At 39.8% G+C, this 27,072-nt stretch overlaps 1 protein-coding gene across 3 annotated transcripts in view; it reads right to left on the bottom strand.

The window, feature by feature from the left end:
* The window catches only part of rgmb (repulsive guidance molecule BMP co-receptor b), a 153,741-nt gene extending 139,250 nt beyond the window's left edge, over positions 1 to 14,491 (bottom strand). For 2 of the 3 annotated variants that reach the window (XM_020526689.2, XM_048594911.1), the window contains exon 1: positions 14,278 to 14,491. The gene's annotated coding sequence lies outside the window, so the exon portion shown is untranslated. Of the gene's footprint in view, positions 1 to 9,219; positions 9,333 to 14,277 lie in introns of all 3 variants that reach the window. The other variant, XM_048594910.1, reaches the window with a different exon arrangement.
* Positions 14,492 to 27,072: the final 12,581 nt, after the last annotated feature.

Here is a 27,072-nt window from a genome sequence, read left to right as displayed (position 1 = left end):
GTTCTCAATCCTGGCTAATGAAAATCAGACAGGACTGGAGACAGCTGCTGTTTTACTTTAACTATGAACAACAGATATGTAATTTGGAACATCACCTATTCTTCTGCCTGCGAAAGGTAGGGCCACTTTTGGAGACAAGACATCCAAACTTCAGCAAGGATGGAAAAGTTTTCCATTTGAGAAGAAGTTCAGGTATTAGTATTTAATCATCTGTCACTAATGTAGGTTTATTTCATATATTTATATCATACATATTATGGAATACATTGTTAAGGATTATAGGGAGCAAGTTATAAGTTCAGAAATGAGCTATCAACTTATAGTTAACCAGTTTTATAAACGATATTGATTTTTTTTAAAAAAACTGTTCATCGTCATTTTCAGGCTCTTTAAGTTGTTTGTTGAATTATTTATTATTGATCTGAAATAACCATGTTGATCTTGAATGGACTTTTATGCAGGTGACAGAAATCTTTTTTGAATGGTTTCTAGAGCTTTGTTATGTGCGGAGTGGATGTCACTGTCAAATACATAATAAATTACCTCAAGAAATGAAGTAGATATGGACCACTTTGAGACATAACAAACGAAATAAATGTTCATTGTCTAAAATGCTGCTACAGTGGAAGAGGGAGAAAATGGGTGTTCAAATAAAAGCAAAACAATGCAGATGCTGGAAATCTGAAATAAAACAAAGCTGGTCTGGCAGCAGTGTTCCAAAGAGGAGTCACACTGGACTCAATACATGAAATCTATTTCTCTCTTCACAGATGCTGTCAGACCTTGTGTTCCTGCCGAGTTTCTTCAGCACTTTATTTTTAATATAGAAGAATGGGCGCTGCTGATCAATATGAGAAAATTGCTTTAGTCTGAATCTGGTTGTCCTTGTATGCTGAGTGCAGGAAAGACATTGTGCATGGTCAGGTCAAGATAGAGCAACTTAGTCATTTTTTACAAAGTATAATTTGGAAGTTGAATCATTATCCACAGATACAAAATGCCTTACAGATGCTGCCCAGATAATGGAGTTTGCACATCTGGTGTTACCATAATACATAGTTAGTTTGCTCATGAAGGAGTAGGACTCAAGCTTGCATATTCAAATTACAGCTGGCAGTCATTCTAATAACTAAACTGCAGCAGTATCACAAAAGTACATATTGATCATCCAGTATTTTTTGATAATTCTTAGACGTCGATGGCTAAATGTTGAGTCAGGATACTGGTTCAGCACTGGAAATAGGAAATGCTACTTTTTGTTCCGTATAGAAATGATACTGGCTATGCGGTCATATTAAAGACACCAATTACATTTGGTTAGCTCTTTCCCTAGAGTAAGCTGTTCCACCTCACCGAGTCTCTGTCCATAATGTAATGCAACTGCAAGCTCTGTGGAGCTCAAATAAATATCTCACATTAACAATGCACTCGACTGCAAAGGTTTCAAAAGGAACACAAGCAGCCTGTGTCAGATCCACGAGAAGTAATAAAAACCTGCTAACATTGCAGTGGCACAGTGGAAACTCATTATAGTCCATAAATATTCAAGAAGCAACCTGACCTCTAAACCCACAAGTGACCTCACTCAGAAACTGCAAAGGTCGGCCTGAAAGTTCAATTTTTATTGCTTTCATACTAGCTTGCACTGAATAGTCAATTTACTCCATTCCTTTCAAAGCTATTTTCAAACTACTTGCAACCTTTCTTAACTTTTCAGCCTGAAATTTGTTGCCAGATGGTACTTGACTATCACAGTAGGGGTAGGGATTTAGAGGGAGGACATGAAGCAGGTGTCAAGAATGGTGGTGGGGAGGTCTCATCAGATTGGCTACTCACAATCAGATAGCAGAAGCTATGATAAACCATCACTGAAGTTAAGTGATTTATCACAGAAAACATGCTTGGAAATAATAATGGAAAGTTGACAGTAAATCATAGTCAAAATGTAGTGCTAATCCAACTCTAATTTCCACAAATCATGCATAAAGAATACTATAGTATATTATCACTATAGCCAAAAGAAGAGGCAAGTGCCAATTCTTAGCAGTATTCCTGCTAGTAAGGTCAGTTGCTCTGCCAACTCAAACTTCCTCGCATATAAATCCTCAATTTAAGCCAAGCAGATGGGTTAACCTAGCTAACTAAGTCTATAAACAGGCCTTGAGTGGCATGAGAGTTAGTGATAAAATTCAAGTTCAAAAATTAAGGTAAACCTTTCACAATGCTCACAAAAGTAAATATAATTCAAACTAAACAAATACATTTCACAGAATCTCAAAGTCAGAAGAGACATTCAGCCCAACGTGCCAGCACCAGTTCTTCAAATGAGCACCATCACTTCATGCTTTTGTCCTTAGTATATCACAATCAACAATGAAAAGACTATTAGAAACTACAGGGAGCAAACAGACAGAGCTCCTAACAAGCTCTGATAGTTTTACCAGCATTACCACTCTCTCTTAACAAGGTCAATTAGTTACTTGTACTTTAGTGGTGCACCTCTTTTTCCAATAAATGAATACTGTGCTGTAGATCAAATCCCATATAGCTCCAATATATAACCTATAAGGTGTTAATAATTACAACCCCCAACTGCCAAATTGGATCACAAAGTAAAATATTGGCTCCCACTTCATGGGACAGAGTTTACGGAAATGGTGGCATATCAATAATGTCACTGGATGATTAACCTAAGGACTTGTATTCAAATCCCAAAGCCAAACTTAAATGTAAATAAATAAAAAAAAAAATCTACAATTGATAGTTCAGTAATGGTAATCATGGAAGTATCATTGATGGTCAACAATTCCCCCTCATTGTTTTTTCCACTGCAACGACCTCAGGAATCTGTGCATGGCAGGCACTTCCACATTCAGAAGTTAATGCATTAGCACACCATTCGATATGTGTGGTACCCACTACAGTGTGCAGCTTAGAAGTAACAGTGCACAAAATCGACATCTGGGAGAGGAACACAGTCTAGGACACAATTTTTTTTTTTTTTTTTTTTTTTAAAACTTTATGCCAAATCAAAACATTGTATTTGCAAAAGAACAGCCTGCCAGTCATGGGTTGATGTCAGACTTGGCAGCTCAGAGAAAAATTATTAAAATTCATAACATGTAGGGTCAGTCATATAGTATTTGTTAGAGGCCCTCATATTATGACAAATCACTGGCCTAACTATAGCCTGGACTGAGAGGTATCGTATAGAAATGTAAACTGCTCCATTGGGATTGTTAAAGGATATTGCTGCTTATGGAGTCACAGAGATATCGTATTTTAAAAATCTGTTTTGCATGGGATGCAAGAATCACTGGAAAGAGGCATCATTTGTTGCCTATCACTAATGTTTTATAAATTCATTCACAGGTGAGCATCACTGATATTTATTTCCCAAACCTAACTGGCCTTGAGAAGTTGGTGGTGAGCCACCTCCTTGAAGGGATAGGACACCCAGGGTGCTTTAAAGAAGGGAGTTTCAACATTTTCAGCCAGAGACGAAGGGACAATATATTTCTAAGTCAGGATGGTGTGTGTCTTGAAGTGAAGCGTGCATGGGACGATGTTAGCATACATTTGCTGTCCTTGTCCTGCTAAATGGGAGAAGTCACAGGTTCAGAAGGTATTGTCCCAGGAACCTTGGTGAGTTACTGCGGTGTTGTTTACAGACCTCTGTCACTGGGCATTAGTGGTCATGGCTAGTGAAGAGTATCCCATCTTATTGCTTTTGAATTTTAATAAATTCTGTCTAAGATGTCAAAACTGACAACTTAGCAGGCTGTTCTTTTGCAACTACAATGTTTTGATTTCACAACGTTTAAAAAAAAGAATCAGTGTCCTGGACAATGTTCCTCTCCCAAAACAGGAGGGTCTTTTCCCTAGGGTGGATGTTCAAAACTAGGGGGCATACGTTTAAGGTGAAAGGAGAAAGATTTAAAAAGGAGGTGCGGGGTAACTTTTTTTAAAACCAGTGGTTCGTGTGTGGAATGAACTGTCAGAGAAAGTAACAGAAGCATGTACAGTTAGTGTTTAAAAGATATTTGGCTAAATTCTGACTAGGAAAGGTTTAGAGGGGTATGGCTCAAGCGCAGGCAGGGGGGACTAGTTTAGTTGGGAAACATGGTCGGCATGGACTGGTTAGACAGAAGAGTCTGTTTCCATGCTAAATGACTATGACTGGATTCAAGTCCCATCTACTCTCTGTACCAGTCACACTCAGTCACCCTGCTATTTTAAAATGAATATTTTCAGAGCAGGGAAAAGACTTTCCAATAATTTTTGCATCTCAAAGTAGAGGACGTTATTGTTGTTAAGGATCCCAGCAGTTTACAAAGCCAAGAGGAAAAAAATCCATTTCAAATGTTTATATTTGAATTTCAACCTTAAAATTTTCTGAATTAGAGTCCGTTTTACCATTTGTCATCAGGTTGGACAAAGGACCCATATCCTATTACTAATTAGAAAAACAAGTTCATGATAGAGATTAAATGGAAAAACTTAGATTCTTTGCAACATTTGTTTCCACGTGCCTCCCAAATCAATTTTAAAGATTTTCATCATTTATATAAAACGATATGGATATGAACATAGGAGGTATGGTTAGTAAGTTTTCAGATGACACCAAAATTGCAGGTATCGTGGACAGCGAAGAAGGTTACCTTGGAATACAATGGGACCTTGATCAGATGGGCCAGTGGGCCAAAGAGTGGCTGATGGAGCTTAATTTAGATAAATGTGAGGTGCTGCATTTTGAAAAGGCAAATCAGGGCAGGACTAATACACTTAATGGTAAAGTCCTGGGGAGTTTTGCTGAACAAAGAGATCTTGGATTGGACCTTCATTGTCCAAGTGTACTGACATTAGCGAAAGTTTGTCGTGTCGTTTTGCTGCTCGCTGATGTTCGTGTATTCTGATGGCTAGTTTCCTTCCTGTCTGTCCAATATAATGTTTGTGTGGCAACTGTTGTATGGTATTTTGTAAACTACGTTAATTCTGCATATTGTGGGAAAGACCCCATTACCACAATATGCAGAACTAATGTAGTTTACAAAATACCATGCAACAACTGCCATAAATATTATATCGGAAACTGGCCATCAGAATACACGAACATCAGCGAACAGCAAAATGACACGATGAACTTGAACAATGAAGGTCATCAGTTTAACTGGGACAACGTAACCAATAGTAGCCCAAGCCAAACACAGACACGCACAGGAATTCCTAGAGGCACAGCTCTCAACCCATAATCCAATCAACAAACATATAGAATTGGACCCCATATACAAACCCCTACAGGACAAAACCGGAAATGACACTGTTCACCATAACGGACTGGACGGTCTAAATTCCAAGCAGAGTAGAACAACGTCGCTTCATCGGAGGCCTCACTGATTATGTCAACTAGCATGGTGACGAAACGTCTGAACAAAAACAAACCAGCTCAGCGAGCAAGTCAACAAAATCTTCATTGTCTCAAATAATTTTCAGCCTTCCTTTCTCATTGCGGTACCTATGCTAAGTTAGCAGAAGAATAGAAATGCATCCTCAAATTAATATCTTTTTCATGACCAAAGCCTTGTGGTGAAAATAACATTCCAAGTATCTTTTTGACAGTTTAACAAAGATATCTTTACAAAAAACCTGACAGGAGCATCAAGGTAATTAACAGCTTTAAAAACCCTCTAGCTAAAAATAATCTGCATCTTAATGCCCCTCAAGTCAACAACACAAAAGACTATTACTCTCTGTTGAAGATTAATCAATGTTTTAATTTTCTTAATCTAGCAGCAAAATTACATGTGGTAAAAGTTGTAATTGTATGGTTTTCAATCCATCAGTACCTCCCACGTGCACAAATCTGTTGGGGGCCAGTTCAGTTTTAATACGTACTGCACATAACATAAATAAAATACTTCCAGCGAGGAAATGAAGCAGCTTTGTGCACTTGCTGCTGAGTGCATTACAGCTGCCTTCAAATCTGCACATTTAATGAGTTTCAAATTGCTAGTGAGGTCAAGTCAATCAATATTCCTGAAAATACATCACATTTTCACAATGGTGACTTAGAATTTCTAATTTCTCACTCACATAAAGAGCCAGTTTGGTATTGTAAATCTAATATTCAGTGGGAGTCTTCAATTCAGGTGATCTCTACATGTGGCAGGCTTCAATATTTAAGTCAACCTTCAAAGATGTTTATTTGTGTTCATGGAGACAAGGCATTAGGCAGTACAATATTTTTACCTTCGAGAACAATGATAGCATTGCACTAGACCTGGCACGGTGTGTACAGACACGTAAGGCACCATCTCTTTCACAACAGATCTCAACTTCAACATCTAAAGAGCAAGCATCCTGAATCACTGTGAATATTTTAATTTTCTACACCATTTCACTTTCTGGCTGTCCATTTAGACTAAACATATACAAGTTTTAAGATGTGGAAGAAAAGCCACCATCAATAGTTGATATCAAACTTGTTGCATAATTCCAGCATTTTCTACTCTCACATCAGCTGCTGAACCAGCTACTAAGGGCAATTAAGGTCAACTGTTCTCATGATTGAAATTTGTTCCAACATATTGGCCAAAGCTTCCATTCAGAAATTTTTCTGTCTGAAGTTAAAATAAATCTTTCACAGGATGTGGTCATTGCTGGCTAGGCCACGACAAAGGTTGGAAAGTGGACAGTGTGCAGGAGCAGCCCATACAGTAAATGCCTCTGTATCATTAAAAATGGCACAGGGAGGACATTTCAACCAAAGCTATAATGTAGTCAGGAGCTGACTGATCCTGGTGGGACCCAAACTGAACATCAGTGAACGGTTATTATTTAGTAAGTACTAGCTAATAGCACTGTCGATGATACCATTCATCACTTTACTGATGAGAGTAGACTAATGTAGCAATAATTAGCTGGGTTGGATTTGTTGTAGGAAATTATTACAAACAATCCATGAGCGCTTACCCCTCACTGCCCCTTACACTTGCCAGCATCCCTATGTTTGGATAATTGAAGTTTCCCATTTTAACTACTCTATAATGTTGACATTTCTCTACAAATTTGTTCCTCTACATCCTTTCCACTAGTTGATGGTGTGTAAATACACAGAATAATATAATTGCACCCTTTTTATTCCGTAGCTGTAGCCAAACTGACTCTGTCTTGAGCTCTCAGACATCTGTCTTCTCCAGCATTTCAATGTCCTCCTTAATGAATGCAGATACCCATTCTCTTTTCCTTCATTTTCTATGTTTCTAAAACACCTTACACCCAGGAATACTTAACACCCACTCTTGTCCTTCCTTGAGCCAGGGTTCCGTCACAACATCATATTTCCACATTGTTATCTGCATCTGTAACTCCCCAACCTTATTTATTTCATTCAACGTATTTACATACAGGCACGTTAACTCTGTTTTGATCCTTAGAGATAGCAAGAACTGCAGATGCTGGAGTCAGAGTCAATACAGCGTGGAACTGAAGGAACACAGCAGGTCAGGCAGCATCAACGGAGCAGAAAAGTAGATGTTTTAGGTCAGGACCCTTCATGAGGACTGATGAAGGGTCCTGAGCTGGAATGTCGACTTTCCTGCTCCTCTGATGCTGCCTGACCTGTGTTCCTCCAGCTCCACATTGCATTGACTTGGTTTTGATCCTCCTTTTTTCTCCCCTACTCAGACTTTGCCTATTAACTTCTTATTATCTATGCTAGTGCCAGCTCTAAGATAGTTTAAAGCTCTTCTAATGGTATTAGCAAAACAAGCCACAAGGAACTCAGCCTCAGCTCTGTTCAGGTGCAACCCCTCTGGATTGTACAGGTTGCCCTCAGCCCATCTCAGTGTCCTAGGAATCTAAAGTCCTCCCTCCTGCCCCATTCACTGTACTCACTTGCACGTGGGACTGGGAGCATTCTGGTAATTACTATATTTATGATCCTGCTTGCCAACTTTCTACCAAGGTCCCTAAAATCTGATTGTAGGACCACATCTTGCTTCATTTCCAAGTCATTGGTACCGACATGGACCACAACCTCTGGCTATTCACCCTCCCCCTGAAGAATATCCAGTAACCACTCTGTGACATCCTTTATCCTGCACCAATGAGCCAACATTACATCCTGGATTAAATGTTGATTGCCACAGAAACATCTGTTTGTTCCCCTAACTAACGGACTCATATCACTATTATTCTTGCATTTTTCTTTCTTCCCTCCTGTAGTGCCCAAAGCTTGGCTATGACTGCACTTTCTTGAGGAATCCACACCCTCAGCAGCTTCCCAACTAGAAAGCCTGATTGTAAGCAGGACCCCAGGGACTCCCACACTACATACATGATTCTCTTTAACTGCCTGGCAGTCCCATTCACTTCCCTCCTCCAGTCCCTTACTCCAGTTTGACCATCACTCTAAGCATATTATCCATGTAACTCTTATCATCGTGGGTGCACCACAGTGTCTCCAGCTAGCACTTGAGCTCAAAACTCAGAGCTCAAGTTTCTACAGCTAGGAGCAATTCTTGCACATGGTCATCATAGACATCAGTAGGGTCCATGACATTACATATCAATTTACTTTCTTTACATCTTCATATGATATGGGTGTTGCTGCTGTTGCCCATTACCAATTACCTAGAACTGAATGGCTTGCTAAGGCACTTCAGAGGACATTTAACCAGTTTGCTGAGAGCATGGATTCACATGTAGGCTAGACCAAGTGAGGAAGGGCATTCGCTGAAGGACATTAGTAAACATGATGGGTTTTCATGACAATTTATGGTAGCTGACATGGTCACTATCACAAGACTAACTTTTTTTTGTTTTAGATAATTTACGGTACCATTACAGCTCCATTTCCCCTTAATATTTGAACACTTGGCAGTAGTAGTTCCTGAATCTGATCTCAAAACCTCAGATAGATGACTAGATAGAGGACTTGACTGGAGCACAGATGGATATTTCTGGTGTTATTCAGTTCAGCTCCAAACCACATGTTGTTTGAAAAACGAACCTCTAGGTTTGCATGCAACATTACCATATGACGTGATTCAGGGTTACTGCATGTCAACCTGAATAGTTATAAAGTAATAGAGTCATTTTCTAATTAAATCAAACATCCAGCCTGCTAAGTACATTATGTCAGGCTGATGCAAAATCACTGCATGTTCCTCAGCATTGTGTCTCATGCCAACCATCTTCACCGGCTTCGCCACTGACCTTCCCTTCATAAATGATTGGAAATGGGAATGTTTGCTCATAATTGCTCAATGTTCAGAACCATTCAAAACTCCTCAGATACTGAAACGATCGATGTCTGCATACAACAGGACCTGCAAAACAGTTTTCCATTGGTTGACAAGTGGCAGTAACATTTGCGCCAAATAAGTACAAGGCAACAATCACCAACAAGACTGCCTCTGGTATATCAGGGGTGTTAGGAATGACTTGGAAAATTAGCTTAATGGTAGGAGACAGAGGGTGGTGGTGGAAGGCTGTTTGAATGACAGAAGGCCAATGCCCAGTGGCATACCACAGGGATCAGTGCTGGGTTCCTTATTGTTTGTAATATATACAAACAATATAGGTAAGAATGTGAGGAGATGTTAAGCAAGTTTGCAGATGACACAAAGATTGGTCAAACGGTTAAGTGGGGAAGAATGTCTAAGGTTACAGGAGGATATAGGCAGATTGGTCAGATGCGCTGATCAGTGGCAGATGTAATTTGATGAAGATGGAAGATGAAAACCCTGAAAAGTGTGAAGTGATGCACTTTGAAAGAAGTAACAAGACAAGGGAGTAGTAAATAAATGGTAGGACACTAGGAAGCTCAGAGGAACAGGATCCCTGAAAGCAGAAAGATTGGATAATAGGGTAGTTAGGTTAACATATAGGACACTTATTTTAATCAATTATGGCATAGATTATAAGGGAAAGAAGGTTATGTTGGATTTGTAGATTTGTGAGGCTACAGGTGAAATAATGTATACAGTTCTGATCACCACACTTTAGGAAGGATGTGCCTGTACTATAGAGGTTACAGAAGAGATTCACCAAATGTTGCCTGGGATGGAGCACATTAGCTATGAAGAGAGGCTGGATTTGTGTTGTTTTCTTTGGAGCGGAGAAGTTTGAGGGTGCACTAAAATAAAATCAAGAATTGAGTGCTGGAAATCCGAAACAAAAACGGAAATTGCTGGAGGAACTCAGCAGGTCTGGCAGCATGTGGGGAAAGAAAGCACAGTCAACATTTCAGGGATCTGATGAAGGGTCACTGGACCAAAAACACGGAGTCTGAAATGGGACCTGATTGAGCTGTGTGAGATTGCAAGGGGCATGGACAGCGTGAATAGAAAGTAGCTGCTCACCTTAGTTAAAAGGTTGATAACAAGGAGGGGGGGGGCATAATTTTAAGATGAAGGACGGGAGGTTTAGAGGGGATTTGAGGACAGTTCTTTTTGACCCAGAAGACAGCGGGAATTTGGAATACACTACCTGAGAGGGTACTAGAGGTGGAAAACGTCACAACCTTTAAAAAGTACATGGATAAGCATTGGAAACGTCAAACATTCAAGGCCAAGTGCTGGAAAGTGGGATTAGTGTAGATAGGTTGGCACAGACTTGATGGGCTGACGGCCCTTTCCTGTGCTGTATGACTTCCCAGATGTCTGGCTCAGTGCAGCTCCAACAACACTCACACCGTTTGATACTATGAAGGCTAAAGCAACCCACTTCATCAGGATCCCCTAGACAACTTTCCCTCCCTCCAATAGCAGCACACTGCAGCAACAGCCTATACCATGCACAAGAAGCACTGCAGCAAATCACCAGAGGTCCTTTGACAGCACCTCCCAAGCCTGTGATAATAGGGGAAGGGCACCATACATGTGATTACCACCTGCAAGCTCCCCTCTGTAGGTTGTAACCTAAACTTTGCTGAGTTAGATGAAATGAATAAAAAGGCACATTAACTTTTGAATACAGCAGACTTAATCAGTCAGATGATGCCCTAGTGATTAAAAGTCACTGGTCTCAATGTTTCTGTGTCTGAAAGCATGCATGTATAACTAAGTGCTATAACTCAACAGTAATTGATTAAACTGTCACAGTTTGTCTGAAAGGCTAAAGTCCAGTTAAAAACAGAGCAGGACATCAAATTGGATAAAATGGTCTATTTGTCAGCTAAAGAGAGTATTTGATTATGGAAATTGCAAAAAATCCTATCTCAGTAGCTAATACATGAGGCAAGGTAAATTTATGTTCCAATGCTGCTTTCAGTCAAATACACGGTGACTGAAGGAGCTGGAGCAGTAAGCACGGGAGAGGCAGAATCGGTGATTGGAGAAGTAGGTCCACTCAGAGTCTGTTTCACCTATGCCAACCACTCCTCCAATCAAACTCTGCATTATTTTCATACTCTCACCAAGATGTCTAAAGAGCAATATTTGAAATCATCTGTTTCTCTCCACAGATCCTTCCGAGCCTGCTGAGTAATTCCAGGACTTTCTTTTTATTTCTGACTTTCAGCATATGCAGTAATTTGCTTTTATTTTATGAATTAATTGACTGCCTGTTTCCAGCATTTTCTAATTTTGGTTGTGATTTTGATTTTTTTGTATGCACTATCTTATTGCGCTTAGACCACATTTGGGGTTTAAAATCGCACGCTATGCCGCCAGCTCAGCAGGGACATTACTTGCTCACAGACTTCATGCCAACAGAAGAGCCAATCTCGAGCTGCTCGGGTCCCACCCATTTCCCTTTTCATTTCAGGGAAACAACACAAACCCAGAAGAGACAGAGCACAAAACGACAGTGGAGATTGTATATAGACTCCCAAATTGTCGTATTCATATTGGAGAAGACATTAAACATGAAATTAGATTCTCAAGCAATAAAGGTGCAGTTGCAATTACAAGCAATTTGAATCTGCATGTAGATTGGGCAATTCAAACCAGTAACAATGCCATAGAGGCAGAGTTACAGGATTGTGTAAAAGCTGGATTTCTGGATCAATACATTGAGGAACCAATTAGATAAAATGCCACCGTAGACTGGTATTGTGTAACGAGAAAGGAGGAATTGACAGTCTAGCTGTGCAAAGCGCTTTTAGGTAAAGCAAATGTAATACAACAGAATTCTTCATTAAGATGGAGAGTGACACAGTTAATTCTAAGACTAGGATCCTGAATCTAAACAAAGGAAACTACAATGGTGTGAGACATGAGCTGGTGATGATAAATTGTTACCATTAATGTTACTATTGTTACTACAAAAATTAATTAAAGAGATGATGGTGGATTAGCAATGGCAATCATTTAAAGCGCACATCGAGGAATTGCAACATTAGTTGATTTCAGGTTGGCACAAAAATAAAATGGGAAAGTGGCCTAACCATAGCTACCGAGGGAAATAAGGGATAGTGTTAGGTACAAAAAAAAAGCAGGCTATACAAATTGACCAAAAAAAGCAAACTGAAGATTGGGAGCAGCTGAAATTTTAAAGGAGGACAAAGGGATTGATCAAAGTTGGGGGGAAATAGAATACAAGAGTAAGCATGCAGAAACATACAAATTGATGGCAAAGGTTCCCATAAATATATGAAGAGAAAAAGATTAGTGAAGACAATTGTGTGTCATTTACAATCAAAAGCAGGACAAGTATAATAGGGAAAAAAATTATGGCAGACCGATTGAATAAATATTTTGGTTCTGTCTTCACAAATCAGGCCACAAATAACATCCCAGGGTCTTGTGAGAGGGAGGAACTGAAGGAAATCAGTATGACTAGAGAAATGGTGTTGGGGGAAGTTGTTGGGCTGATACATTCCCCAGGGCTCCAAAATCAACATCCCAGAGTACTTAAGGAAGTTACCCTAGAAATAGTGGGTGCATTGGGGATCATCTTTCAAGATTCTAGAGAGGTGGGATGAGTTTCTACAGATTGGAGGGTAGCTATAGTAACCCCAATATTTAAAAAAGGAGGCAAAAAGGAAAAAGGAAATTGCAGACTGGTTTGCCTTATATTGGTACTGAGAGTTAATGCTAGAGTTCATGGTAAAAGATTTAGTAGCAGAGCACTTGGAAAGTAGTGACAGGATTGGTCAGAGTTAGCCTAGATTTACAAAAGGGAAACCTTACTTGACAAAGCTACTGAGTTTTTCAAGGATGCAACTAGTTGACGTGAAAAGGAAAGCGAGTGGATGTGTTTGCTTGGATTTTCAGAAGACTTTTGAAAGGGTCCCATGTAACAGAGTGGAATGTAACATTAAAACGCATGGGATTGGAGATAGTGTACTGATATGGGTAAAGAACTGGTTGGTAGACAGGATAAAAAGAATAAGAATAAACAAGTCATCTTCCAAGTGGCAGCCAGTGACTATTGGAGTACCACAGGAATCAGTAATTGTATTCCAGCGACTAACAATATCCATTAATGAATTAAATGAGGAAACTAAACGTAATATCTCCAACAAAAGCAGAATTTGCTGCAAAAACTCTGCAGGTCTACCAGCATCGTTGGAGAGAAATCAGAGTTAACATTTCAGGTCGAGTGATCCTTCATCAGTACCAATATCTCCAAGTGTGCAGACAGCACAAAGCTGGGTGACAGACTAAACTGTGAGGATGGTGCAGATATGCTTCAGTGTGATTCGGATAAATTACGTAAGTGGACAATTGCATGGCAAACAAAGTATAATGTGGATACAAAACATTGATTGGGGAGAAAGCAGGAACTGAGTATTGAGTTGGATGGAACAAAAACAAAAGTTGCTGGAAAAGCTCAGCAGGTTTGGCAGCATCTGTTTTGAGGAAGGGTCACCGGACCCGAAACGTTAACTCTGTTTTTTCCTTCACAGATGCTGCCAGACCTGCTGAGCTTTTCCAGCAACTTTGTTTTTGTTCCTGATTTACAGCATCCGCAGTTCTTTAGGGTTTTTATTCAGTTGGACGGTCTGCCATAGCTATATTAAATGACGGAGCAGGGCCGAAGGGCTGAATGGCCTACTGCTGCCCTTATTTTCCATGAGAGCGGAGCTACTTTCACTGGGGCTGGCTGCTCGGATCATTTATCAAAATAATTCCCTGCAGCTCGGGGGCCTCTGTCGCGACACGTGAAAGCTCAGGATTGAAGAGAGACTCCCTTGTTCAATCTCGGACTGCAGCCAATAATCTCAGAGACAATGCCACTGTCCAAAGAGAGTTTTGTCCAATTTGAATCAATTTGGCACCGCACCGTAAATCTACCGAAGGTCGAACTGGGTGAAATTATACTCACTTGGCGGTCAGAAATGTTCCCAATTCAGGCCCAGGATGCCCACGAAATAGATAAATTCGCAGCAATCTTTGCAAATAGTGGTGTGCTTCTCGTCCACTTCTACACCTCGTGAGTGCGACAGGTTTTTAAAGAAAGAATCAGCCCGTCTCTCACGTCAAAGGCTCACCTCCTTCTCGACAACATCACGGGCGCAGCCATGTTGAACTCGCAATAAGCCTGCGCAGCAGCGTTGAACTCTGGGATTTGTAGTTCTACATTCCACGGAAAAAGGCGCCGTCTCCAGCAGTTGCCAACTGGACTACAACTCCCACACTGCAGCAGGCAGTGCTTCCGCAAACTGACAATATGCTACAATTCGACTGCGTATGTAAGAATAATGGATTACAATTGGAGTCGAGAATTATCTCCTTGCACTCTAAAAGTACACCACAGTATAAACACTAATATGCTTATGTTGATCATTATGCAAAATCTGAAATTTTAAAAGAGTACGTTCAAAAGGCCAAGCAGAATCTGGAGAGAGAAACAGCATTCATCTGAAGTTACTTTCCATCAAAACTGGCACCTTCTCCCAGTTCGAAAGGAAGGCAAAAGTCAGGCCTGATTTTTATTCTGGATGGGTTGTGTCTGTGTCACTGGCTAGGCTGGCTAATTCCTTTGGAGAATTTGATAGTAAGCTCTCTACTGGAACTGCTGTGGTTCATATGGTGTGGGAACACTCATATTGCTATCAGAAAGGCAGTTTCAAGATTTTGACCCAACAACAGCGAAGGAACAGTAAGATAATTGAGGACTGATTCGGACAGAACTGAATAAGTGGTAGAGCTCCCATACGTCTGTTGCCCTTGTCCTGGTTGGTTGAGCTCACTGGTTTGGAAGGCTGTCAAAGAAATATTGGTGAGTTGCTGCAATAACCTTATAGACAGTACCCCTAGCTGCCACTGTGTGTCAGATATATTAGATGGGTTGTCATGAACAGGCTGGTTCGTCATGCAGTTTCAAGCTATCTTGGGGATTGCCATTGACCAGAAATTGAACTGGACTAGGTATATAAATACAGTGGCTGGAACAGCAGATCGGAGGCGATGAATCCTGAAGCAAGTAACTGACTTCCTCATACCATCTACAAAACAACAGGCAGCTATAAGCTGATTAGCTTCAACAAGTGCTGTTGGGAAAACGTTGGAGTCTTTTATAGAGGATGTAACAGCAGAACATTTACAGATACATAATATGAAAAAGCAGAGTCAGCATGGCTTCACAAAAGGGAGAACATGCCTGACAAATTTACTAGAATTATTTGAGGAGATAACAGGCAGGATTGAAGGGGAAGCAGTTGATGTAATATATTTGGATTTTCAGAAGGTGTTTGATAAAGTACCACACATTAGGCTACTTAGTAAAACAAGAAGCCATGGTGTTGGAGGTAGGATATTAGCATGGTTAAGGATGGGCTAACTAATAGAAAACGCAGAGTTGGGATAGAGGGGGACATTTTCAAGATGGCAAACTGTATCTAGTAGTGTGCCACAGGGATCGCTGCAGGGCACAATTTTTGTAGTATATATCAAAGACCTGGATGAGGAAAGTGAATGTACTATAGTCAAGTTTGCGGATGACACAAAAATATGTGGAAACACAAATGATGGGGATGACCCAAAGAGTCTGCAGAGGGATATATTACAGTTTAAGCAAATGGGGGCAGAAAATATGGCAGGTAGAATAAAAAAAACTTGGCAGGTGGGGAAATGTGAGGTTCTGCACTTCAGCAGGAAGATTAAGGAGCTGAATATTATTTAAATGGAAAAAGACTGCAGAAACCTATATGCTGAATTACAGAGAACTAGCATCCAAGGTAAAGGGGGATGTTGACCTTTATTTCAAAGGGATTAAAGTATAAAAGTAGGGAGGTTTTACTAAAAGTATACAAGACACTGGTTAGACCACAGCTGGAATACTGTGAATGGTATTTTTGCCCCTTATCAAAAGAAAAGCATACTGGCTTTGGAGGCAGTCCAGAGAAGTTTCATGTGGCTGATACCAGGCTTGGAGGGACTGTCTTATGAAGGGAGGTTGAGTAGGTTGGGCCTATACTCATTGGAAATTAGAAGAATGAGAGGCAACCTTAATGAAACATGCAAGATTCTTAAGGGACTTGATGGGGTATATGCAGAAACTTTGTTTCCCCTTGCAGGAGAGTCTCAGATCAGAGGGCATAATCTCAGAATAAGGGGTTACACATTTAAAACAGAAAGGTATTTTTTTCGCTCTATGACTCTGTGGAATTCTTTATCACAGAGGGCTTTTGAAGCTGGGCTATTAAGTATATTCAAGGCCGAGACAGACAGAATTTTAATCAGTAAGGAAATCAAGAATTATGGGAAAAGGCAGGGAAGTGGAAGTGAGGATTATCAGATCAGCCAGAATCTCATTGAATGGCAGAGCAGATTTAATGGATTGAATGGCCTACTTCTACTCCTATGTCTTATGATCTTAAAACAGGAGTATGGTGCAATACTCCCCACTTGTCTGGAAGACTGCAGCTCCAAAAGACTCATGAAGCTTGACACCATCCAAGATAAAGCAGCTCATTTGGATACCATTTCCACTTCCTCCACCACCAATGCACTAGCAGCAGTGTCTACCATCTAGAAGATGAACAGCAGTAATTTACCAAGGCTCCTTAGACATCACCTCCTAACCCACAACCAATATCGTTTAGAAGGACAAGGGCAGTAGATACATTGGAACTCCACCATCTGCAAATTTTCCTTCAAACCAATCACTATCATCGCTTGGAAGTTTTTTGCGTTTCTTCAGTGTTACTGGATTAAAGTTCTGAAACCCCAATAACATTTTGGGTCTACCTACAGTAAATAGACTGCAGCAGCTCACCAGCACCTTCTCTAGATAAGTAGGAATGGAACAATGTGTGCTAGCCCAGCCAGAGATGTCCACATCACATGAGTGAATAAACTAAAAGGTTGTTGGACCTGTAGTCATCCAGGCAAGTGGTCAGTATTCCATTACACTCCTGACTTGTACCTTGAAGAGTCAAGAGGTGAGTTACTTGTTGCAGAATTTCTACCATTATCAAATTTGTTTACATTACACTCTGCCCTTTTCAAAGTCATTAACATACATAGTGAATGATTGAAGCCTTGGTTAGATCCTCGTGCAGTCGACTAGTTACGTCTTTCCAACTTTTAAAAGACCCATTAATGTTGACTGTCTTCTATGTGTTAATCATTCCTTATTCCGTATTCATACATTACCCCCGAAAGTATGAGCTCCTATCTTTCTCCTTTCATAGCCTTTTATGTGACACCATATCAAATGCCATCTGGAAATCCAAATACATTACGTCTACTAGTTCCCTTTATCAACTCTGCTTATTTTATTCTAAAAGAACAGTTGTAAATTTGTCAAATCTGATTTCCCATTCACAAAACCATTCTGACTGTATTACATTGAATTAAGTTTTTCCAAATGTCTTGCTGTTTCTTCCTTAATAATTGATCCCAGCATTTTCCCAACCATTTTTATTAGGCTGACTGGCCTGTAGATTCCTGCTTTCTGTCTCCCTCCCTTCTTGAACAAGAGGGTTCATATTAGTAGTTTCTCAATCCACAGGATCCCTGCCAGAATCCAGTCAGTTCTGGTATATTTCGACCAATGCATCTACTCTCCCTGCAGTCAACTCCTTTAAAACCCATGGATGCCGGCCAACAGCTCCTGACCATTTGCCTGCCTTCAGTCCCATTAATTTCTCAAATACTTTGTTCCTCATAATACTGTTGCAAGACCATTCCTCTCATTAGTACCTTGCTTATCTCATATTTTTGGGATGTTTATAATGTCCTCCACGCCATCATGGCCAGTACGAAATAATCAAGTCTGCATAGCACTGCTTGAAATGTCACTGTACGAACAAAATTTCCCCATTGAATTTTATGGCACAGGAGAATATTTACTCAATTGTACCTGATTTAGCTCTGTAAGATAATGCCATTTCCCTGCCCTTTCCTGAGAACTTTTGGTACTTCTTCTCTTCAAATATTGAAACATCATCCTTTCAACAAGTAATTATTTGGTTTTTTTGCACCACAGTTGAGACTGAGGTTTTCCATGTCTGAAAGTTCCTGTGTTTAAAAAAAAGTCTTCATTCTTTTGGCAATTGCCTTAAAATTATGCTCCGTTTTCTCTAACTTGTCGATTTTTTTTGATCTATTTACAGCATTCACAAGATATTTACTGATGAAAAGAGCTATTTGGCCCATCTTCAATCACCTATCCAAAAGATCTTAGTTCCCCTTACCACAAAATTGTTCTTTCCATATACAGAGTCTGCCAAATTTTGACATTTCTTTGTATGACCCTCCAATTCCATCAGCTGGTTTGCGACCAGCTGCAAATTTGACGGATTTTTCATTGAATTTCTGAATCTAAGTCATTGATGGAGTTGGAAATAATAGTAGTCAGAAAACTGAGCCTTGAGACATTCCCACAGTGCTTTTCCCAACCCAAAATAATTCTTCCAACAAATACTCATTGTGTTCTACCCTTACACCAATTATTTATGCATTCCCAAAATTTATCCTATATCTCTACCACTCAGAATTAACTTAAAGTGAATTTTTGTCAAATGTCTTTTGAAATTCTGGTTCAGAACATGAAAGGGAAATTTATGTATAATTATTCCAATCAAGTACATTGCATTTGTTATTGTAATGACAGATATGTGATTCCTATTTGTTTTAATATCATTTTTAGGCATTTGATTTCAAACTAGTGGCGTATTTATATAGGTAATTTTTGTGAAATATTTAAAATAACACAGAGAGTTCTTCCAGAACCATGATCGAATCCATTATGTGATAGAGGGCAGCTGAGTAAAAACCTTTGGTGTATTAACAAAAGATTGCTGGGGTTTACATCAGTGGGTGGGTTGTAAGCATTGAAAGACATTAGCTTGCTTTTGGTTTAGAATAATCAAGGACTGATTTTAACTTCGACAATCCAGAAAGTGAAAGCTTTCAAGGCAGTTTTGGAGGACACATGATTGGGGTCAGAAACAAGTATAGTTTCTCTCCTAAGATTAATGCCTCGCAATAACGCCATTAGGCCATCACCTCCCCCTGATACGATAGAATTCTTCATAAAGTTGGAGAGTGACATCGGTGATTCTGAGACCAGGGTCTTGAATCTATATAAAGAAAACAATGATGGTACAAGAGATGGCTCGCTATGATAAATTGAGGAGCGTTAGTTAGACAAATGATGGTGGATAGGTGAAAGTGGGAACAGGGTGCTGAGTAGGATAATCAACCCTGATCACATTCAATTGCAGACCAGGCTCAAAGGGCCAAATGGCCTACTTCTGCTTCTATTCTCTATGCTTTTGTATTTAGATGGCTTGGTTTGATTTATATTTTCCTTTGGTGTAATTTCATTCTATTTCAGCTTCTAATTTATTGTTAAAGAAATCTGCAACCTTATATGCCTATCGTCAATGAATGACCACAATGTTTGGCTAGGAGTGCTAGTCCTGTAGCATACATCTTTGGTACTACTGCCAGAATGTTGTGATTGTCCTTAACCTTTGCAGTATCCAATGCCTTCCAAGTTTCTTGGTATCATATGGAGTGAATCAAATTGGTTGAAGGCTGGTATCCATGATGCTGGGGACTTCAGGAACAGGCCAAGATAGATTATAGATTATAGATCAGTGCAGAGGCCCAGGGAATGTTCCTTTGCCTAAACTGAGAAATGCTCTTTAATAAAAGCACTTTCCCGCAAAATTTTACAGCTAATGAAATACTTTCCTGAAGTCTAGTGACTGTTGTATTGTAGGAAATCCAGCAGCCAATTTGACACAACAAGCTGTCACAAATAGGATATGATGATAAATACATTGTCTTTTCTTGAAATCATAGCTTGGAAATGAAAGTTATTAGGAAGAACTCCCCTGATTTTTTTGTAAATAGTGCATTGGAATCTCTTACATCCACACGACAAGGCAGAGAGAGCCTCTATCTAACATCTCATCCAAAAAGCAGCATCTCCAACAATGTAGCATTCCGTTAGATTACACTGGGGTGATATCCTTGATGTTTGGGTTGAGGTCCTCTGGTGAAACTTGAACCCAGAATATTTTACTCATAAGCAATTATTTACAATATATATTAATGACTTGGATGTCAAAAGTCAATGTACTAAGCAAAATTATTGGCTGACACGAAAAAGGTGGAAAGGCAATTAGTGAGAATGACACAAAAAGCCAACAGTCATAAACATATACGGTATGGGAACAGACCTAGACAGGTCAAGTGAATGGTAAAGCACTTGGCAGAAAGAATAGAAGCAAGGAAAATTTGAGGTTTGATGGGAAAAATAGAAGAGCTGAATGTTATTTAAATGGGGATAGACTGAAGAAAGCTACAGCACAAATGGATTTTGGCATCCCTGTGCATGAATTACAAAAAGCTAGCATCCAAGTTCACCAGGTAATAGGGAAGGCAAATGAAATGTTGGCCTTTATTTAGCAGGGAGTGGAGTATAAAATTAGGGAGGATTGCTAAAATTATACAACATACTGTTCAGACCACACCTGGAATGCTGTGAACAGATTTTTTTGTGACTTATCAAAGGAAAAACATACTGGCTTTGGAGGCAGTGCAGAGAAGGTTCACTAGGCTGATGCCAGTCTTAGAGGGATTTTCTTATGAGGAGATATTGAATAGATTGGGCCTGCACTCATTGGAGTTTAGAAGAATGAGAGGAGACTTTGTTAAAACGTACAAGATTATTAGGGTGCTTGACAGAGTAGATGTGAAATTGACGTTGTCTCCTCTTGTAGGAGAGTCTAGAACCAGAGGGGCCATCCATGTGAGACCGGAATGAGGAAGAATTTTTTCTTCTCTTAGAGGGTAGTTACTCAGTGGCATTCTTTGCCATAGAGGGATGTCAAGACTGAGTCACTAATTATATTCAAAGCTGAGATAGACCATTTTTAATCAGTAATGGAATCAAGGGTTATGGCGATAAGGCAGGAAAAGGGATTTGAGGATTATCTGATCATCCATAATTTCATTCAATGGTGGAGCTGACTCGATGAGCTAAATAACCTACTTCTGCTCCTACATTTTGTAGTCATTGTGGAAGACTGGGAAAGAAGTGGCAGGCAAAATCCACTGTGGAGGCACCTGTCGTATCTGTGGGCAAATGAGGGAAGGTTTAATGATTGTTAACATTTTCAAAAGTCAAAATCAGGACATATTGACAGCCATGGGAAGGTGGGTGTTTTTGATGATTGACCTATTGGGTGAACAATGAGGGAGAGTCAGTTATAGTCGGGAGGCCATGTGATGTCATCTCCCAGAACGTATCCAGTCAGAGGTGGCAAACTTCTGTAGATTGTTTACAATGCGCCATTAACAATGGAATTGTTCGTGCCAAAAACATAGTGACAACCACCTTGGGGACATCAAAACGGAAATGGGGCAATGTATACATACCTGCTGTACGCAGTGCAATGTGCTAGGATGGATGCTTAAAAGAAGGGAGAAAAAACACACAGATGTTCTCCACAGGACTTAGTTCATATTTGACAAAAAGCAAAAAAAAGAAAATGTTTGAATTGTGTTTCAGAATTTGTCAAGACACTAGATCATTTAATAAAAATCTGTATGCCCTGGCAAAACGGAGATGTCTGGTCACTCCACAGCTGCATTGCGAGGTGTGTGTGTGGAGAGCTGCTTGATTTAGTTTTCAAGGGTCCTTTCTAAAGGACTGCTATGCCTGTTAGTCGATGATGACTATCAGTACTATCTGCAAATCAGGGAGTAAATGCTGGAAAACAATAGGATTTCAATGAATCTGGCTGGGAAGGATTAAACAACAATACAATATAACAGGTAGATGGCCTAACATTGCTTGACACAAATGCTGCTCACCAACCTCTTCCATGTTTACCAATTAACTACCAAGCCTTCACACAACTTTACAGCTCTTTACACCTGGTATACATTTAAATTGAAAATTAAGATGGAAGCATTTGCACATTCCATATCTCCCAAGAGATTAATACTTCAATTTATTGCACTATAACCTGCCAGAATCATATATAATTGCTAACTGATATCCAGGATTGACTGCAGCTCAAACAAAATTTCTGCATGTGACTTTTAGATAAGATAGCCAAGCTTTTATCTGCATTTGCATGACAGCATGATGCATATTACTCCGGAGGAGATCTTTTCTTAAAAGTAATTAATTGAAAATTTTAATCAGGTTTAAAGCATAATGAACAATAATTCAATATTAAATAGCAAATAGAAAATAGCTTTCACTGAGCATCAGCAATGGTTCATACCTTTATGGATGTGCAAAAATATAATGCCCGTGTTCATTGAGTGAAAAATGCACCAAAGTGTAATACTCAAATTGCTGAGAGGGCCCCAGTATGGTTCCAAGCCCCCTAGCAAATATGTTGTATGTCTTTAATATTGTTTTCTCACCCTTCAAGCTTTCCAGAATTTAAATATTTGTATTTCACTCCAGTAAGAATGACAGAATATTGGAAGTGCCACCAATGAAATTACAAACTTGTGTAGCTATTTATGTTCATGTGAATGGCTAATAATGGGGTTTATTCATGAACTTTCAGCTTTTTGAGTGCTGTGTCAACTTTTTTGAATTGTTCATTAGTCCTTGCCAATATTCTAGATTGGCATATGTACTTATATACTATCTCCTTCTCACAGTCTACCTTACAGGCATGTACACTGGCAGACAAATATCACAGACACTGCTTTTAACTATCTAATCTCTTTGACAATGCATTTTGAAAAGCGCATTTTAATATCTGCCCTTTTTCTGATGAAAGCATGGAGAACAGTCAGACAGCACTACCAGAAACCTGGGTCATGACAGCTTGCTGCGACATTCTCACTACAGTTTGAAAGCACCAACACAGTTGTTCATGTTCTGAAGTGACTGTGAGAATTAGCACAAGGTGAGGCAGGAACTTGGCCAAAAGCGCATTCCAAAATGCTGAATGTTGTGAAATTAGAAAACTATATCAGTCTTCTATTGCTTTTTAATGGGAAAATTGATGAAAGAGCTGGACATGCTCATTTAGAATGAATTAAAAATATAAAAGCCGTTGCCAGTCCCTTTGTTTCAGGCAGGTAATTATCCTTGTAATAGATGCTGAAGCTGTGTAATTCATTCCCTTTTGACCAGGAGCCTGTGAAAATAAATGTTTTCACTCATTGGCAGGCAAATGTACCAAAATCTGCAGATAAGGTTGGTGATATTGTGACACAGTGGTCAATGCAGCTGCAATATCTGCTGGTGTCCCTGGTGTACTTTCTTTACGTTGAACCATTTCAAATATAACAAATAGGAACAGGGTGAGACTGTATGGACTCTCAAATTTGCTCCATCGTTTAGTAAGATCATGATTGTATTTCTATATTAACTCAATTTTCCTATCACATCTCTATATCCCTTGATTCTCCCAGTGCCCAAGAATCTAATACCCAGACTTGTATATACTCTCAAGTAGAGATTTCTCTTTTGTGAAATGTTTTGTGAAATATATTTTTCATGGCATGACCAAAAATAACCCATTATTCAAATTGGTTGGAATCACTATGGAACGTTATAGTTTGCACATTGATGTCTTGTAGAACTCTGAACTTTAGAGGAAGTTTGTATTAGAAGAGATTCTTGAGCATTACCCTCTTATTGATTTCTTCCTGTGCTGCTATCATCTTGAAAATAATTCGCTTACCTTCAGCTCTCCAGTGACCTAGCAAACAGTAAACCAACATTTTTCTCAGTTTATCTAAAAATATGTTTGTGCTTCTACAATTGATAATAATGTCAAAAATAATGCAAAATAATGAGCTGAATTTTTGTAAAAATTAGTGACGTATCAATTTCAGGGTGTTTCATAGAGGATGTCTCACTGTGAGCCCTAGTGAGTTATCTCATGCTATCCTCTGCAGTTCTCCTCAAGAGAACTCAGCAATGGTGGAAGTACTTGCCACTGCCGGAAAGTTCCAGTATTCTCTGCCCTTGAGCCATTTTAAAAGCCCAGCTGTGCACTAACCAGAGAGTGCTGTTCACAGTGCAGTGGGAAGAGAATGAAAAAGAAAGATTCTCAGGCCATAAATGTGGCTTGGTTGACACTCCATTGGAAAGCTAAGATCCCCACAGACACCCAGTAGAACCTTAGAAGCAGACGGTTGCATAAAAACATTGTGTCCCCTTGACAGCCACTGTGATAGGATAGCCCCCCACCCTTTCAGGATGTAGGCCTCACTCCAGCAAATGGCATTGTTTTGTGACAGTGTCCCAGGATGCCTTCAGTCCATGGTGCCACTCTGCCTTCGTCATCTAGAGGAAACGGCATCAAGGACGATCAACTCTGGACTCCCAGTACCTCCTCTGCATCCTAATGGGGCCTTCAGCCTCCGTGTCTCTCCACATCCCACTTGCAGATTCCCATCTCACCTAGTCCCCCATTTCCCCACATTCCCCTGGCTCCCCACAGCAAACTTGTGACATCCTCTTCTCCATCCAGCCCTTAATGGCTTCCGTCTCCACCTGTTTATTTGCGGCCTCCCTCTTCTAACCCCCAATTCCCATGGTCCTGATGGGCCAATAGCTGCCTCAGCAAAAAATTGCTTCCAACTCATCCTCCTGACCTCGGCAAAATGATAGCTGCTGCTGATAGGTTTGCGAGTGAGTTTATTGAGCAACAATGAGAGGAGAGAACCAGCTAATGGTTGGAGAGGCAGCTCCTCATTCTTTCTTTGAATTCCAGGGCAACTTTTCTCTGTTTGGTTGTTCCCATGAGTGATTTATCTCAAGCAGTTTGGATGTTTTGGGGGTGGATTCATCCTTCCTTTGTGTATATCTAGAGCGTTGGTTTCCAGCATTAACCCTTCTGGAACTATTACCTTATGCAACAGCAAGCATCATCATTTCTGTCTGAAATTGTGCTTCAAGGCAGTTTAAATATTTGTATGTAACCAGCTGGCAGTAATGGAGCGCAATTTCAAGCACAGAAGTATAAGTCACCTGAAAACTGGGGTGTGAGGGAATGGCAAAGAAGTCTACTTAACCATATTTTTTGGTCCTGAATGAATGGTTCCTGTAGTGAGGAATAAACCCCAATATGATTTCTTATTCCCTTTTTCCTGGATCATTAAGTCTGTTTGCAAATATTTGCATGCAGTTCAGCCATGTCTGTTTGTAAACTTGCCAATGGGCACAATAAGCATGTAATGTCAATATTTTCCATTGATTTCTATTTTCTTAGCTGTTAAAAGCAATTTTTATAAATATCAATAATGTTTACAAAATTCCTAAGTGTGGGCCAAAATATTAGACTAAAAAAACTGTCTTACTTCTTAATGGCAATTTGCATTTAAAAGAATATTACAGATATTTGTAAATTCATCTGAAGAGTATATTTGCCTTTACCACATATATTTATCTTGCAATCAAATGAATGGCTTTCGATAGATACTAGATATAAGATCAGTAAACCTGTTTTTCTGCACATTAAGACCATATGAAATGGGAGCAGAAGTAGGCTATTCAGCCCTTGAGTCTGCTCCACCTTTCAATAGGATCATGGCCAAACCGATATTCCTCACATCCACTTTCGTGCCCTTTCCCCATAACCCTTGATCCTTCTTCCGATCATGAATCTATTTATCTCAGCCTTAAATATACATAAATATACACAAGGACTCTGCCTCTGTGGCAAGGAATTCCAAACACTCACAACTCTCTGAGAGATGAAATTCCTCCTCACCACAGTCTTAAATTGGCCCCTCTTAATTCTGAGGCTATGCTTTCTGGTCCTAGACTCTCCCATGAGGGGAAGTATCCTCTCAGCATTTACCCTTAATTGTATTGAAATCAGGATTCCACAGTGCCCTATTCCAGGACTGTATAATTATGACATTTTTGTCTTCCTTGGTCTTACCATCATCCTACAGCCCACAAAGCTTCAAAGATCAAAGCAGATATGATCAGATCAATAACTCTTGATTTGTCTCATTTTCTTGGTGCATCTCTTCTGCATTTAAAGCGACAGGGAATCATCAGGCACAGTTCTGGATCTTCAGTGTTGCAAAACCCTTCAAGCACCCTTATCTAGTGGGAGTGTTGAAGTACAGAATTGACCTTTGCATTTTATCTTTGGCATTGTTCCCTAATGTTGGCTTTAGCCTTTAATGTTGGCCCATAGTCTTTTTTTTAAACCTACTCTCCAAAATGAAAAGAATGACACAATGTTTTTAATAGAGCAAAGAACAATACAGCACAGGAACAGCCATTCGGCTCTCCAACCCTGCGCTGACACATATTGCCCTTCCATACTAAAACTGTCTTCACTTACAGGATCTGTATCCCTCTATTCCCTTCCTATTTATGTATTCGTCCAGGTGCTTCTTGAATGCTGCTATTATGTCTGCTTCCACCATCTCCTCTGGCAGCGCGTTCCAGGCACTCACCACCCAGTGTGTGGAAAACGTGCCTTGCACATCTCTTTTAAATTTCCCCGCTCACACCTTGAACCTGTTTTCCCGAGTAATTGATCCCTCCACCCTGGGAAAAAGCTTCATACTTTCCACTCTATCCATGCCATTCACAATCTTATAAGCTTCTATTAGGTCATCCCTCAACCTCCTGCATTCCAGTGAAAACAAACCTAGTCTATCCAGAGATAGTAGGAACTGCAGATGCTGGAGAATCTGAGATAACAAGGTG

Source organism: Rhincodon typus, chromosome 3, assembly GCF_021869965.1.
Source record: "Rhincodon typus isolate 14 chromosome 3, sRhiTyp1.1, whole genome shotgun sequence".
Taxonomy (NCBI): Eukaryota; Metazoa; Chordata; class Chondrichthyes; order Orectolobiformes; family Rhincodontidae; genus Rhincodon; species Rhincodon typus.
Note: the sequence above shows the minus strand (reverse complement) of the source record. Positions and strands in the feature narration are given on the sequence as shown.